This window comes from Schistocerca gregaria, chromosome 5 (assembly GCF_023897955.1).
Source record: "Schistocerca gregaria isolate iqSchGreg1 chromosome 5, iqSchGreg1.2, whole genome shotgun sequence".
NCBI classification, from domain to species: Eukaryota; Metazoa; Arthropoda; class Insecta; order Orthoptera; family Acrididae; genus Schistocerca; species Schistocerca gregaria.
Genome location: NC_064924.1, coordinates 264,657,886 through 264,669,991, shown reverse-complemented (window position 1 = coordinate 264,669,991; position 12,106 = coordinate 264,657,886).

Genomic DNA, 12,106 nt, shown 5'->3' with positions numbered 1-12,106 from the left:
ATTTTCTAGCCCGGTGCATGTCTTAGCCAAGTGATAGAGGATGTAGTATCATTGTGCAAAGGTTCTACAACGCAGGATCATGTTGTGGTAGTGGGTGAAGTGGGAAACAGTATTGATAGGGATCAGGGCTACAATATTGAGTGCGACCTTGTAAAAATAGCATCTGCAACGAACCATACAAATGATGACTTGCTTCCTGCTTTCATGCTGTGTGACCAGACCCAATTGAACAGCTCTGTCAGCAGGGTCAATATGAAGCTATATCAGCTGCTTCGGGCGGCCACTTAGTCAAGCATAGGATTGGTTCCTGTTGATGGTATTGGTTGGTGGGACTTCACAAGACATGCCCTGCATCTCAATAGGAAAGGGAAGGGATGATAGCAAACCCTTTAAGGGGGGCGGCACTGAAACTCACAGAATAAAATCAGTATCCAATCATCGTACATTGATTGAAATTAAGCTCAATGAAAAGTTCACACAGGCAGGTACTAGAGATGTGAAAATATCACAAGATTCTCGTATCAGTACAGAGAAAAATAATGTTACTATGTCTCAAGATTCACATAAAAGCACAGTAAAAAATAATGTTAATATATTGCATCATAATATCAGGGGATTAAAAAACAAAGTAGATGAGCTTCTTGTTTGTGTAGAAGATTTAGAAACTGAGGGTGGATCAAAAATGGGCTTGTACCACTACTGAATTGGAAACATAGGTGGATATAAGTTTTCGGCACATGTAAGCAGTGACACTATGGAGAGAGGAAAAGTTGCCATAAATGTTAAAATCAGTCATAGTGTGAAAAATTTCGAAACCAAAAAAATTGGTGTAGAGCAACACACAGAGGCATGTGCATGTGAGCTTAAACTAAATAAAGGCACTTTTATAATTGTAGCCACATGTAGGAAATTTTCAACTATTTTTAAAAAACTTGGATCCTTGTTGTGCTACCTGTCAGACAAAGGAAAGCAAATTATTGTTTGTAGGGATTTCAACGCAGATTTTCTGAAAGAGTCAGATAGAAAGCTTGACCATGAAGTATTACTTGGTTCTTTCAATTTGGCATCAGTTATTGATTTCCCTACTTGGTTGGTAAAGGTGAGCAGCACACTGATAGATAATGTCTTCATAAACCAAGAGAAATTTAATCAAATAAAAACTTTCCCTGTTAAGAATGGTCTATCTGATCATGATGCATAGCTAGTTCTAGTATATGATATAGCCCCATACAGTCATACAAAACAGTCCTCCAAAATAGAGTGTTCCTTTAACGATTTAACACTTCAAAATTTTATGGGAAGCTTGCAACAGTTAGACTTGGATGAGGTCTACAGGGAAAATGCTGCTAATTTAAAATTGAACCTGTTTCATGATATCTTTGTGAGTATATTTGAAAACAGTTTCCCTAAGAAAACAGTGAAATATAATTGTAAGAAACCATGTAAAAAGCCATGGCTTACTAAAGGGATAAAAATATCTTGTAAACAGAAAAGGGAAACGTATCTTATAGTTAGGAGGAGTAATGATCCTGAAACAATGAAACATTTTAAAAACAACTGCACTGTATTAAGAAAAGTTATTAAAAAGTCCAGAAGTATGTGCATTATGTCTGAGATTAGCAAATCTGATAATAAAATTAAAAGAATTTGTAATATTGTGAAAAGGGAATCAGGACAACTGAGAGTGCAGGAAGACTGTATTTCTATCAAACACGATGAAAAGTTTGTTAACAACAATTCAGAAGTAGAAAACTTTTTTAATAATCTTATATAGGTATGGTGTCTGTTCTTTTGGACTTGTCCGAAACACCATTGATGACCTGCAGTCGTCTAGAGCGAAATTAGAATTATATATTAACACCTTCAGCTGCTGATGGGCGTTGATATATATCAACGGTGACAGGTGAAAAGGTGTGCCCTGACTGGGACTCGAACCTAGGATCTCCCGAAATAAATGTCTGCAAGGTAATCTTGAGTGGGCTCCAGCTATTATTCTGATTATACGCTTTTGTGCAATGAATATTTTCGCTCTTTATGACGAATTGCCCCAAAATATGATGTCATATAAAAGCAGTGAATGAAAATAGCCATATTAGGCTAATTTACTGATATGTTTATCACCAAAATTTGCAATAGTCCTAATAGCATAAGTAGCTGAACCTAACCGTTTCAGCAGATCACCAATGTGTTTCTTCCAATTCAGTTTCTCATCAATGCACACACACAGAAATTTTGAATATTCTACCTTAGCAACAGACTTCTGTTCATAGTCTATATTTATCAATGGTGTTATGCCATTTACTGTACAGAATTGTATAAACTTTGTTTTCTCAAAATGTAGTGAGAGTCCATTTGCAGAGAACCACTTAATAATTTTCTGAAATATTTTATTTGCAGTTTCCTCAGTTGATTCTTGCTTTTTGGGTGATAACTATACTTGTATCATCAGCAAAAAGAACTAACTTTGCATCTTCATGAATACAGAGTGGCAAGTCATTAATAGATATTAAGAACAATAAAGGACCCAAGACTGAACTGTGTGGGACACCATTCTTGATACCTCCCCAGTTAGATGACTCTGCTAATTTTTACAGATTATCTGCAGTGTTAATTTCAAACCTCTTGGATTCTTCTGGTTAAGTATAAATTAAACCATTTGTGCGCTGTCCCACTCATACCACAATACTCAAGCTTATGTAGACTCATGCTCATAAATTAAGGACAATTGCAGAATGTGGTGCCACATAACATGGCACTACACAAAACTGGCGCTATTAGCATAGGCACATAGGGAACACGACACAGATCTGTAAGTCCATTGTATTGGTGATAAGTTGATAAAACTGTCCTAAAAGATGTGCTACAAAACGCCACTGTTTCCTCCACGTGTACCCCAACATCAACATGGGATATCATCACCATGCACATGTACACACGTACAGAGGTTGGCATAATCTGGATCAGGTGGTCGAGCAGCTGCTGCACTATAGCCTTCCATTCTTGCACAAGTGCCTGTCAGAGCTCCTGAAGTGTCATAGCGGTTTGAAGAGGTGCAGCGATATGTCGACCGAGAGCAGCCCAGACGTGCTCGATGGGTTTAGGTCTGGAGAACAGGCAGACCATGAGAGGTGGCATGAGCCCCCTCTCATATTTCTATCTTAGTCTGAGTAATTCGATCTTCCTCTCTAATTGCATGCGGTGAAAAGTTGCTATTCCTTCACATACGGACTTCCCACACAGCGTCTCTTGTCACCGGGGTGGTCCAGTGACAGGCGGACTCTGCTGATCTTGAAAGAATTAAGCCGACGGGTGTGAGGGAGTCGAGTGAATGCTTTCCAGACGCCGACATTGGCATAATAGCGGCGGAGACGCGCCCGAAAGGGCCTGAAGGAGCGGCTGGGCTAGAGGTTCCGTTACTTCGCAGAAACTTAGCGAAAACACTTTGTGGCGGGCTACCAGCAAGGCGTGGGAATGACTTGTGTACCCAGGCAGTCTTGACGGGCAAATTCCCGCGTTTTCTGCAAAATCGTAACTATGATTGGCTTGCTCAGGGGATAGCTCCGTGACGTAGCAAAATCAGAGCAGTAATTGGCGCCAAGAATCTCCATTGGTGGAATGGTAGTGCTTCGGCAATAGAGGGAATTTTCCGCCGGTTTTCGAGTTGCTAATTGGAACAGTTTAACCACGGGGCGGGAATGTTCTGTGTTCGGTTTGTACAGGTGCTCTTCTGGCAGTCGGCTCTCGCCTTTCGGTCAGATTAGGTTACAAGACTGAGCTCTCGCTGCTCTGGACCGCCTGTCTTCTGTTGGCTGTCTAACATACTTTTATTTAATTGTAACTGTTTGACGAAGTTTCTGAAGTGTCGACTTCAACGTAACTTTCCGAGTACAGTTGGCACTTGAGCGTTCTGTGTACAAGCGGCCTATGTTGTCTGTCTTGAGCAGTTTTGGCTAAAGTTGACTGTATCGGAGTTACTGTGTGACTTCGCTTGTTAAAATCAATCACTGTACCGTCAGTGATTGTGTGGCGAGCCTTCTTCGTCTCCCTCAGAGGCGCATTTGTATTGCTAGGAAGTCTTTAGTCTGGAACAACCAGACCAGGATAATTTGTTTCGGGCTATACTCGTGACATTATCATCAAAATGACGGGACGTCGAAGCAACCAGCCGTCGCCTCCGGTACGCCAGATCGTGTTCTTGCAGTTAAGAAGACAGTTTGGTAATGTATGTCCGCAGCAACGGCAGATAGGGATTTTCCTCGGTAATAATCAGAGCTCAGCAGAGCGCGTCTGTTCGTCTTTTTCTAACTTTGTTCTGTCTTGGGTGTTCATTGTCTGAGTTCTCACTACTGTAGCAGCAATTAATGTTGGGTTGGGTGTGTGTTTCTCTTAAGATTTGAGTTGCAAGGAATTGGCTCCACATACCACTTCGTCATAAATGTCACAGTCTAGTTTAGGGACAACTTCACCTTTACAGCATTCATTTGAGTATCCAATTTGAGCCAATTACATGTATTGTAAATGTATCATGTGTTTTGTTTATTATTTTGATTTTAGTCATAATAAATCATGTTGTTATTTTGGACAGAAGTTTCATTCTGTTAATCGGTAGAGCAACCCTTTCATTTCTCACTATGTTAATGAAACTTTTCTTTATTTAACTTATTTATCAAATTAAGTTATTACAGGTGCCAAACTCTTTTCTACTCCACTTGCAGGGTCGATTACAGTCAGTTCGTGCAACAGCAAAAGTAGGAGTTAGAAAAGGGGGGGGGCTTAGAACATCGTTTATGTATGAAGATTCTAGAAGAATTTAGTGTTAAGTACACTGCTAGCCTCGGCACCTCGCAACCACTCCATTCACCTGATATCTTCTGTTTCAAGGTACTCCTCCTCTGTGTCAGCTCGGTGGGGCCGTGTGTTATCATCCATCAGGAGGAAGATGGGACCCACTGCTCCCCTGAAACGGCGGACATACTGGTGCAAAATGACGTCCCGATACACCTGACCTGTTACAGTTCGTCTGTCACCTCCGTCAGAGACATGCAGGGGTGTACGTGCACCAGTTATAATCCCACTGCAGACTATCCAACCACGACCTCCATACAGATCCCATTCAAGGACATCAAGGGGTTGGTATATGGTTCCTGGTTCGCACCAGATGAAAACTCGGTTAGAATCACTGTTCAGACTATACCTGGACTCATCCGTGAACATAACCTGGGACCACAGTTCCAATGACCATGTACTATTCTTGACACCAGGATTTATGGGCTCCCCTGTGACCAGGGGTCAGTGGACTTTGCAGGTCTCCGGGCAAATAGACCCTGTCTGTTCAGTCATCTGTAGACTATGTGTCTGGAGAGAACTGTTCCAGTGGCTGCAGTAAGGTCCCGAGCAACACTATCTGAAGCACTCCGAGGCTGTCTGCGGGCACTGATGGTGAAATATCGGTCTTGTGGTGTTGTACACTGTGGACATCCTGCACTGTAGTGTCTGGAGACGTTTCCTGTCTGCTGGAATTGTTAGCATAATGGTGAGATCACACTTTGTGGCACACGGAGGGCTCATGCTACGACCATCTGTGTTTGACCAGCCTCCAGTCGCCCTAGTATTCTACCTCTCATAACGTCACAAATATGTGTTCTTTGAGCCGTTTTCAACACACAGTAGCACATCTTAAAACGTTTGCACACTTACTCACTGCACCGTACTCACATGCACGAACGCACCTCAGCGTATGTGGATTGCTGCCAGCACCACCATGCAATGGGCGCAGGGCAAATGCACTGTATGGTCATACCTCGAGGTGATTTATTAAAACTGCAAACCGACCACCAGAGCGTTGTTTCACCATGTATCAGCATTATCCTTAATTTATGAGCATGAGTGTGGGCGAATTTCTTGACTCACCGTGTCAAAATCCTTTGAGAGATCACAAAATATCCCAATGGGTGATGTTCAGTTATTCAGAACATTTAATATTTGTTCAGTGATGGCGTATATAATATCAATATAATCTCAATTTTGCAATCAGTCTGATCAAAATTATTGCTGTCAAAGATTCTAATAATGATCTAAATGAAAAGAAAAATTTTTTCCCTATACCATTTATGGGTTAAGTTTCATACAGGATACAGCGTCTGCTTCAAAATAAATGTACCTGTGGCGTAGCCTTCTCCATTAATAATTCTTTAAAAAGTAACACATACATAACTTGAAAGCTATGCTTTCTCCTTTGCAGAATTCTGGTGTTTATAAAATTATTTGCAGCAATTTTCCTGCCTATTGCATAGGCCAAACAGACAACAACTTCTAGGCAAAAAAGGCTCCAACGTTCACAATTCAACTTTCGCTGACCATTTGTTAATCACAGGAAATAATCCAAAAGACATAAAAGACGTCCAGATCTTGCACTAAGAGAAAAAGGCTTTAGGCTTAACATCTTAGAAGAGCTAGAGATTTTTAAACACCTATCTCTGAAGTACAGTCTCATTCTTAAACAACAGCTGCAATTACACAACAAAAGCTTTTTTCAATTAAAAATGGTCTGAATGACGATACTCTCCTCAGTGTAGACTCTTAAACATCGTCTTCCATTTTCATGTTTTCTCTGCACATTATATGAACTGTATTTCTTTTGTAAAATAAGACTCTTACGAAACTTCCTGGCATATTAAAACTGTGTGCCCGACCGAGACTCGAACTTGGGACCTTTGCCTTTCGCGGGCAAGTGCTCTACCATCTGAGCTACTGAACCACGACCCACGCCCGGTACTCTGAAGACTGTTACGGTATGTTTTAACTTTTATACATTGGTTCTTGTTGTTACCTGTAATGTTTAAAATTTTCTTTGAAGTGCCTCATTTGCTCTTGTCTGTAAATCGAACACTTCTTGCTAGATGACGCGAATCTGTTTTCGTGTCCACCTCATGGCTGCATTGACCTGTTTATCGACTAGTGTGAAGGTAGTGGCTGTTTGATGCAGTTCTTGGCCCTAAGCAAACTCGCGGTTGCCATTGTATTTCGATGGAATATTTTATTCAGGTTGACAAACATGTTTCATTTTTATATTTTAATTTTTATTCTTGCCTCAATTTCTATTTGACGAGAGCATTTTTGCTCAGATGTTTTTCATCCACGGTGTGTTTACATGTAAGTACATTGTTGGTACTATTTATGAAAGTAATCCTATTAAGTGTATTATATTTCAAGCCTCGTCATTATATTTTCTAAGTAATCCTGTCTAATTTATGTTCTGATGAAGACTGCCTTAGTGCTGTCGAAACCATCGTCAATTTGACAATAATTTTGTGTGACCATGGTGGCTATACCTACATCATGAAAGTAAGTAAATGCATGTTTGCTGGATCTCAGCCAATAAAAATGCTTAAAAATGCAGATATGCGTTCATCTTTCTTTTTATAAATACCTCTTTTTAGCGTGGGAATGTTCACAATGCATCTGTGCTTCACAAAGTGTTCTAAAACTTATCAAATGGCATATACCTTATGGCTAAATCAACATAAGATCCATCACAACTGCCCTCTTACTGTATACTGGTCTTGTCCATCTTGAATTTTACGAACATACATAATTATATTTCATATGGAAGTGCCAATTAAGCTAAACTACTATTGACCTGGCTGGGGATCAAAACTTGCGGCCAAGTTTATGTCTCATTTATCCCTTGCACATGTCAGCTTTAGCTATATTATAACTAATTTGCATGAAATTTACAGAACTTTAAAGGTTAAGTTTCTGAGAGATCAAAGGGCAGGTTTGAATTAGAGTTTTTTGCTCCATTATTGAGGTGTAACTACCATGTGTAGTTTGCATGGCCACATCTCCACTCGTTCAATGGTGTTTATTGTCTCTGTGTCTTGCAGCATGATCTGTGCAGCTACAGAGAATAGTTCAGCCCCTTGTCTATAACTTTGCAGATGACAATGCATTGCATGTCGTTCTAGTGTCCGGAGGGTAGCTACATAGGACAAGTGTGAGTTGATGTGTATTTGGTTAAAACATTCGATGCTCTGATGGAGAAGCAATGAAGTTCCAACACTGGTCATATAGACTACCTTGTCTATCACATATTTTAGAGTCCAAAAGGCCATCACGTCAAGAGTTCACCAGATTCCAGATAAGTCCATAAATTACTTGCTTTAATTCCTTCTCCGTGGTAAAGTTTGGCATCCAGCAACACTACAAAGGTCACTTAGAACGTTTTTGTCGTTGTAGACAGACGTAAATTTGATCACTATTTCACACACATGTGTGTTCCTCATTGAACACACACTAAACATATGATATGTGGACAGTTTTTCTTGGTATCCCTTTTCGTTTCATGTATGTTAATCATGCGTTCCACATACAGTTTTTCTTATATGTTTTTGTGCAAATGCATAATATTTTAGATGACTTACTTAAAGAAATTAAAACATGATGCAAACTTGTTCCTTATGTGCAAGGTCTAATGCATTTCACGTATGTACAAGTTTATACACGAATTTGTTCCATCATTTTCGATGTTCACAAAACAATATTTAAATACAAGTGAATAACACTTAAGAAGTCACTTTCACCTTAAAAATTCATAAGGCAACATCTCCATGACAAGTTTTTTCATATTAATTCTCATCATTAATAGATCATTACACCTTTTATGTGAGCTAGTACTCCTTTAACTTTTAAATTCATTATGTAATCTTTGTCTGTGTTAATAACTTGCAGAACACGTTACACATCAATACTGACAAAACAGTAACATATTTGCAATATGATGATGTGCATCAATCACTACTGTCATCTCATTTAACTTAAGCATTTGTATTTCGATATTGCTGACGAAAGGCAAGCACGTAAAACTACACGAAGTCACACTTCTCTCAAATCTACTAGGAGGTAGTCGATTAATCTACCGGGTGTTATGATAAGGACTGGAAAGAAGCATTTATCATCTCCTGCTAAGATCCATCGTTTTCACCTCACACAATAACTGAGGGAATTCTCTGTGAATATTTCTTTGTGTAATGATTGGATTTGAGAGTACTTAATTTACACTTTTCACTGTATGATGCAGCTCATATATATATATATATATATATATATATATATATATATATATATATATATATATATATGAGCTGCATCGTACAGTGAAAAGTATATATGTTTTTAACACAGACCTACGTTTTTTTAAAATGGAACCGCGTTAGTTTTGTTAGCACATCTGAACATATAAACAAATACGTAATCAGTGCCGTTTGTTGCACACATCCGGAGATATTGTAACTTAAAGTTGACACTTGAGTACCACTCCTCCGCTGTTCGATCATGTGTATTGGAGAGCACCGAATTACGTAGGGATCCAAAGGGAACGGTGATGGACCTTAGGTACAGAAGAGACTGGAACAGCACATTACGTGTACATGCTAACACCTTTTTATTGGTCTTTTTCACTGATGTACATGTACATTACCATGAGGGGTGAGTTGTTTCCGTTTTCAATTACCGAGTGGAATAGAGTGTACCCCGACATGTCTGACCAATAGATGTTCAATGTGATGGCCATCATTTGCTGCACACAATTGCAGTCTCTGGTGTAATGAATGTCGTACACGCCGCAGTACATCTGGTGTAATGTCACTGCAGGCTACCACAATATGTTGTTTCATATCCTCTGGGGTTGTAGGCACATCACTGTAACATTCTCCTTTAACGTACCCCACAGAAAGAAGTCCAGAGGTGTAAGATCAGGAGAACGGGCTGGCCAATTTATGCGTCCTCCACGTCCTATGCAACGCCCATCGAACATCCTGTCAAGGGTCAGCCAAGTGTTAATTGCGGAATGTGCAGGTGCACCATCATGCTGATACCACATACATCGACGCCTTTCCAGTGGGACATTTTCGAGCAACGTTGTCAGACCATTCTGTAGAAACACAAAGTATGTTGCAGTTGTTCGGGCCCCTGCAATGAAGTGAGGACCAATGAGGTGGTCGCCAATGATTCCGCACTATACATTTACAGTCCACGGTCGCTGTTGCTCTACCTGTCTGAGCCAGCGAGGATTGTCCACGGACCAGTAATGCATGTTCCGTAGATTCACTGCCCCGTGGTTTGTGAAACCTGCTTCATCGGTAAACAGGTAGAACTGTAACGCGTTCTCTGTTAATGCCCATTGACAGAATTACACTCGATGATTAAAGCCATCACCATGTAATTGCTGATGTAGCAACACATGAAACAGGTGAAAGCGGTGACCATGCAGTATGCGCATGACACTACTTTGACTCAGTCCACCGGCTCTCGCAATGTCCCTTGTACTCATGTGTGCGTTCATGGCAACAGCAGCTGCACCCGCTTCTCCAGTGACGGGCCTGTTACGGACCCGTTTGCGTGCTACGATCATACCTGTTGCATACAGTTGGCGATAGATGTTTTGCAATGTGCGACACGTTGGATGCTCTCTGTCCGGGTACCGTTCTGCATACACCCCACAGGCTTCAGCTGCATTTCGTCGACACTCGCCATAGATGAGTATCATCTCCGCCTTTTCAGAGTTCGAATACACCATAGTAATAGTTCCTACAACACTACACTATCACAGACGTCTGGTAACACGGTGTACTACAGTTGGTCTGCGTGCGGAGACGAATGCAGAACAACAATAGCAGCAAACACTACATGCGGAGACTGCGACAGCTAGACCAAACCAAAACAGTGCACTACAGCAACACTCGTAAACACGGTCGTCATCGTAAATATGTCCCTGGCCCGTGTTTGTTACAACAGGCAACTGAAAATCGGAGGTTTCAAGTGTCAACTGTAGGTTACAATATGTCCGGGTGTAATTAACATTTTTCAATGCAACAATCGGCACTGATTATGTAATTGTTTATATGTTCAGATACGCTAACAAAACTAACGTGGTTCCATTTTTTAAAAAACGTAGGTTTGTGTTAAAGACATACTTCCGTGTATTTTTGTATGGTTTGTATTAAACAATTACACTAGCCCTCTCCTCACGTTTGGTCTGTGGAATCGGTTCGTCAGTATTTGATGTGGTTTACGAAATATATCCAGCAGTATCTGTGTGTGTGTGTCAGAGAATTGTTCATGGAAGGACATTCAGATAAGCCTTGAGCATGTGTAACTGTGTCTTGAACACTTGTATTTGGCATTAGTATCTGTTACTTGTGTTCTTCAATGATCAGTCTGACACTCCCCTTTTTTTATCCTTTGGTAGTACAGGAACACACCTTCATTTCACAATATGTTATGAATTATAACTTCTTTATATTCACGCATTATATTCAGACTATCATAATTATACACATATTTATATATACATAATTTCTCATATATCAGTGTGGCCCTTATCTTTTGGTAATAGCTACCTAAAATCTCTTTCTTATCATTACTGGGACGCGCCCATACATCATTCCGTTTACAAAAACTTAATATTAACTTATAAACTAAGTACTATTTGCTCCAAGGCTAACCAATGTTTCATTCACACCTATCACATATAAGTTTCATTCAGTACAGAAATGTTTTCAGTTCATTATCTTCTGACATATTGTCAGAATTCTACCTTTTTTTGTGGGCCCAGAGTTGAAAATACCACTACAGTTGTAATGTTCTTTTGTTTAGAACATGGCTGGTTTCGGGCTCTTACACGTCCATCACTGGGAATTATAACTTTGTGCTGTTATCCCAAGCGCCACCAAGGTGGACGGTATAGGACGCGGTGTATTACCAGCGAGCGCAAAGCTGCAGACGGATGACGTTTGAAGCATTTTACGTAAATGAACTGCGCTATCAATTCTAAACTATTGTTTTAGTGTCTGGGATTAGTATCAAGAAGTTACAGGTAAGAGAGAACATAAACACATGCACTCCTAAGGCGGCACAGTTCTGCACTTAAAACATGCTATGATGTTAGATCGTTGCGGTTTCCGACCTGTTAGTTTTGTTGAATGCAGCACTGTTGCTATCCCAATCTAAGAAATATATTTTCAGCGCACTACATACATTCTCCTTGCAGTTTTCTCTACGATGAACTATGGTGACAAAACTGTAGAATGAAAACAAACTACTTCCT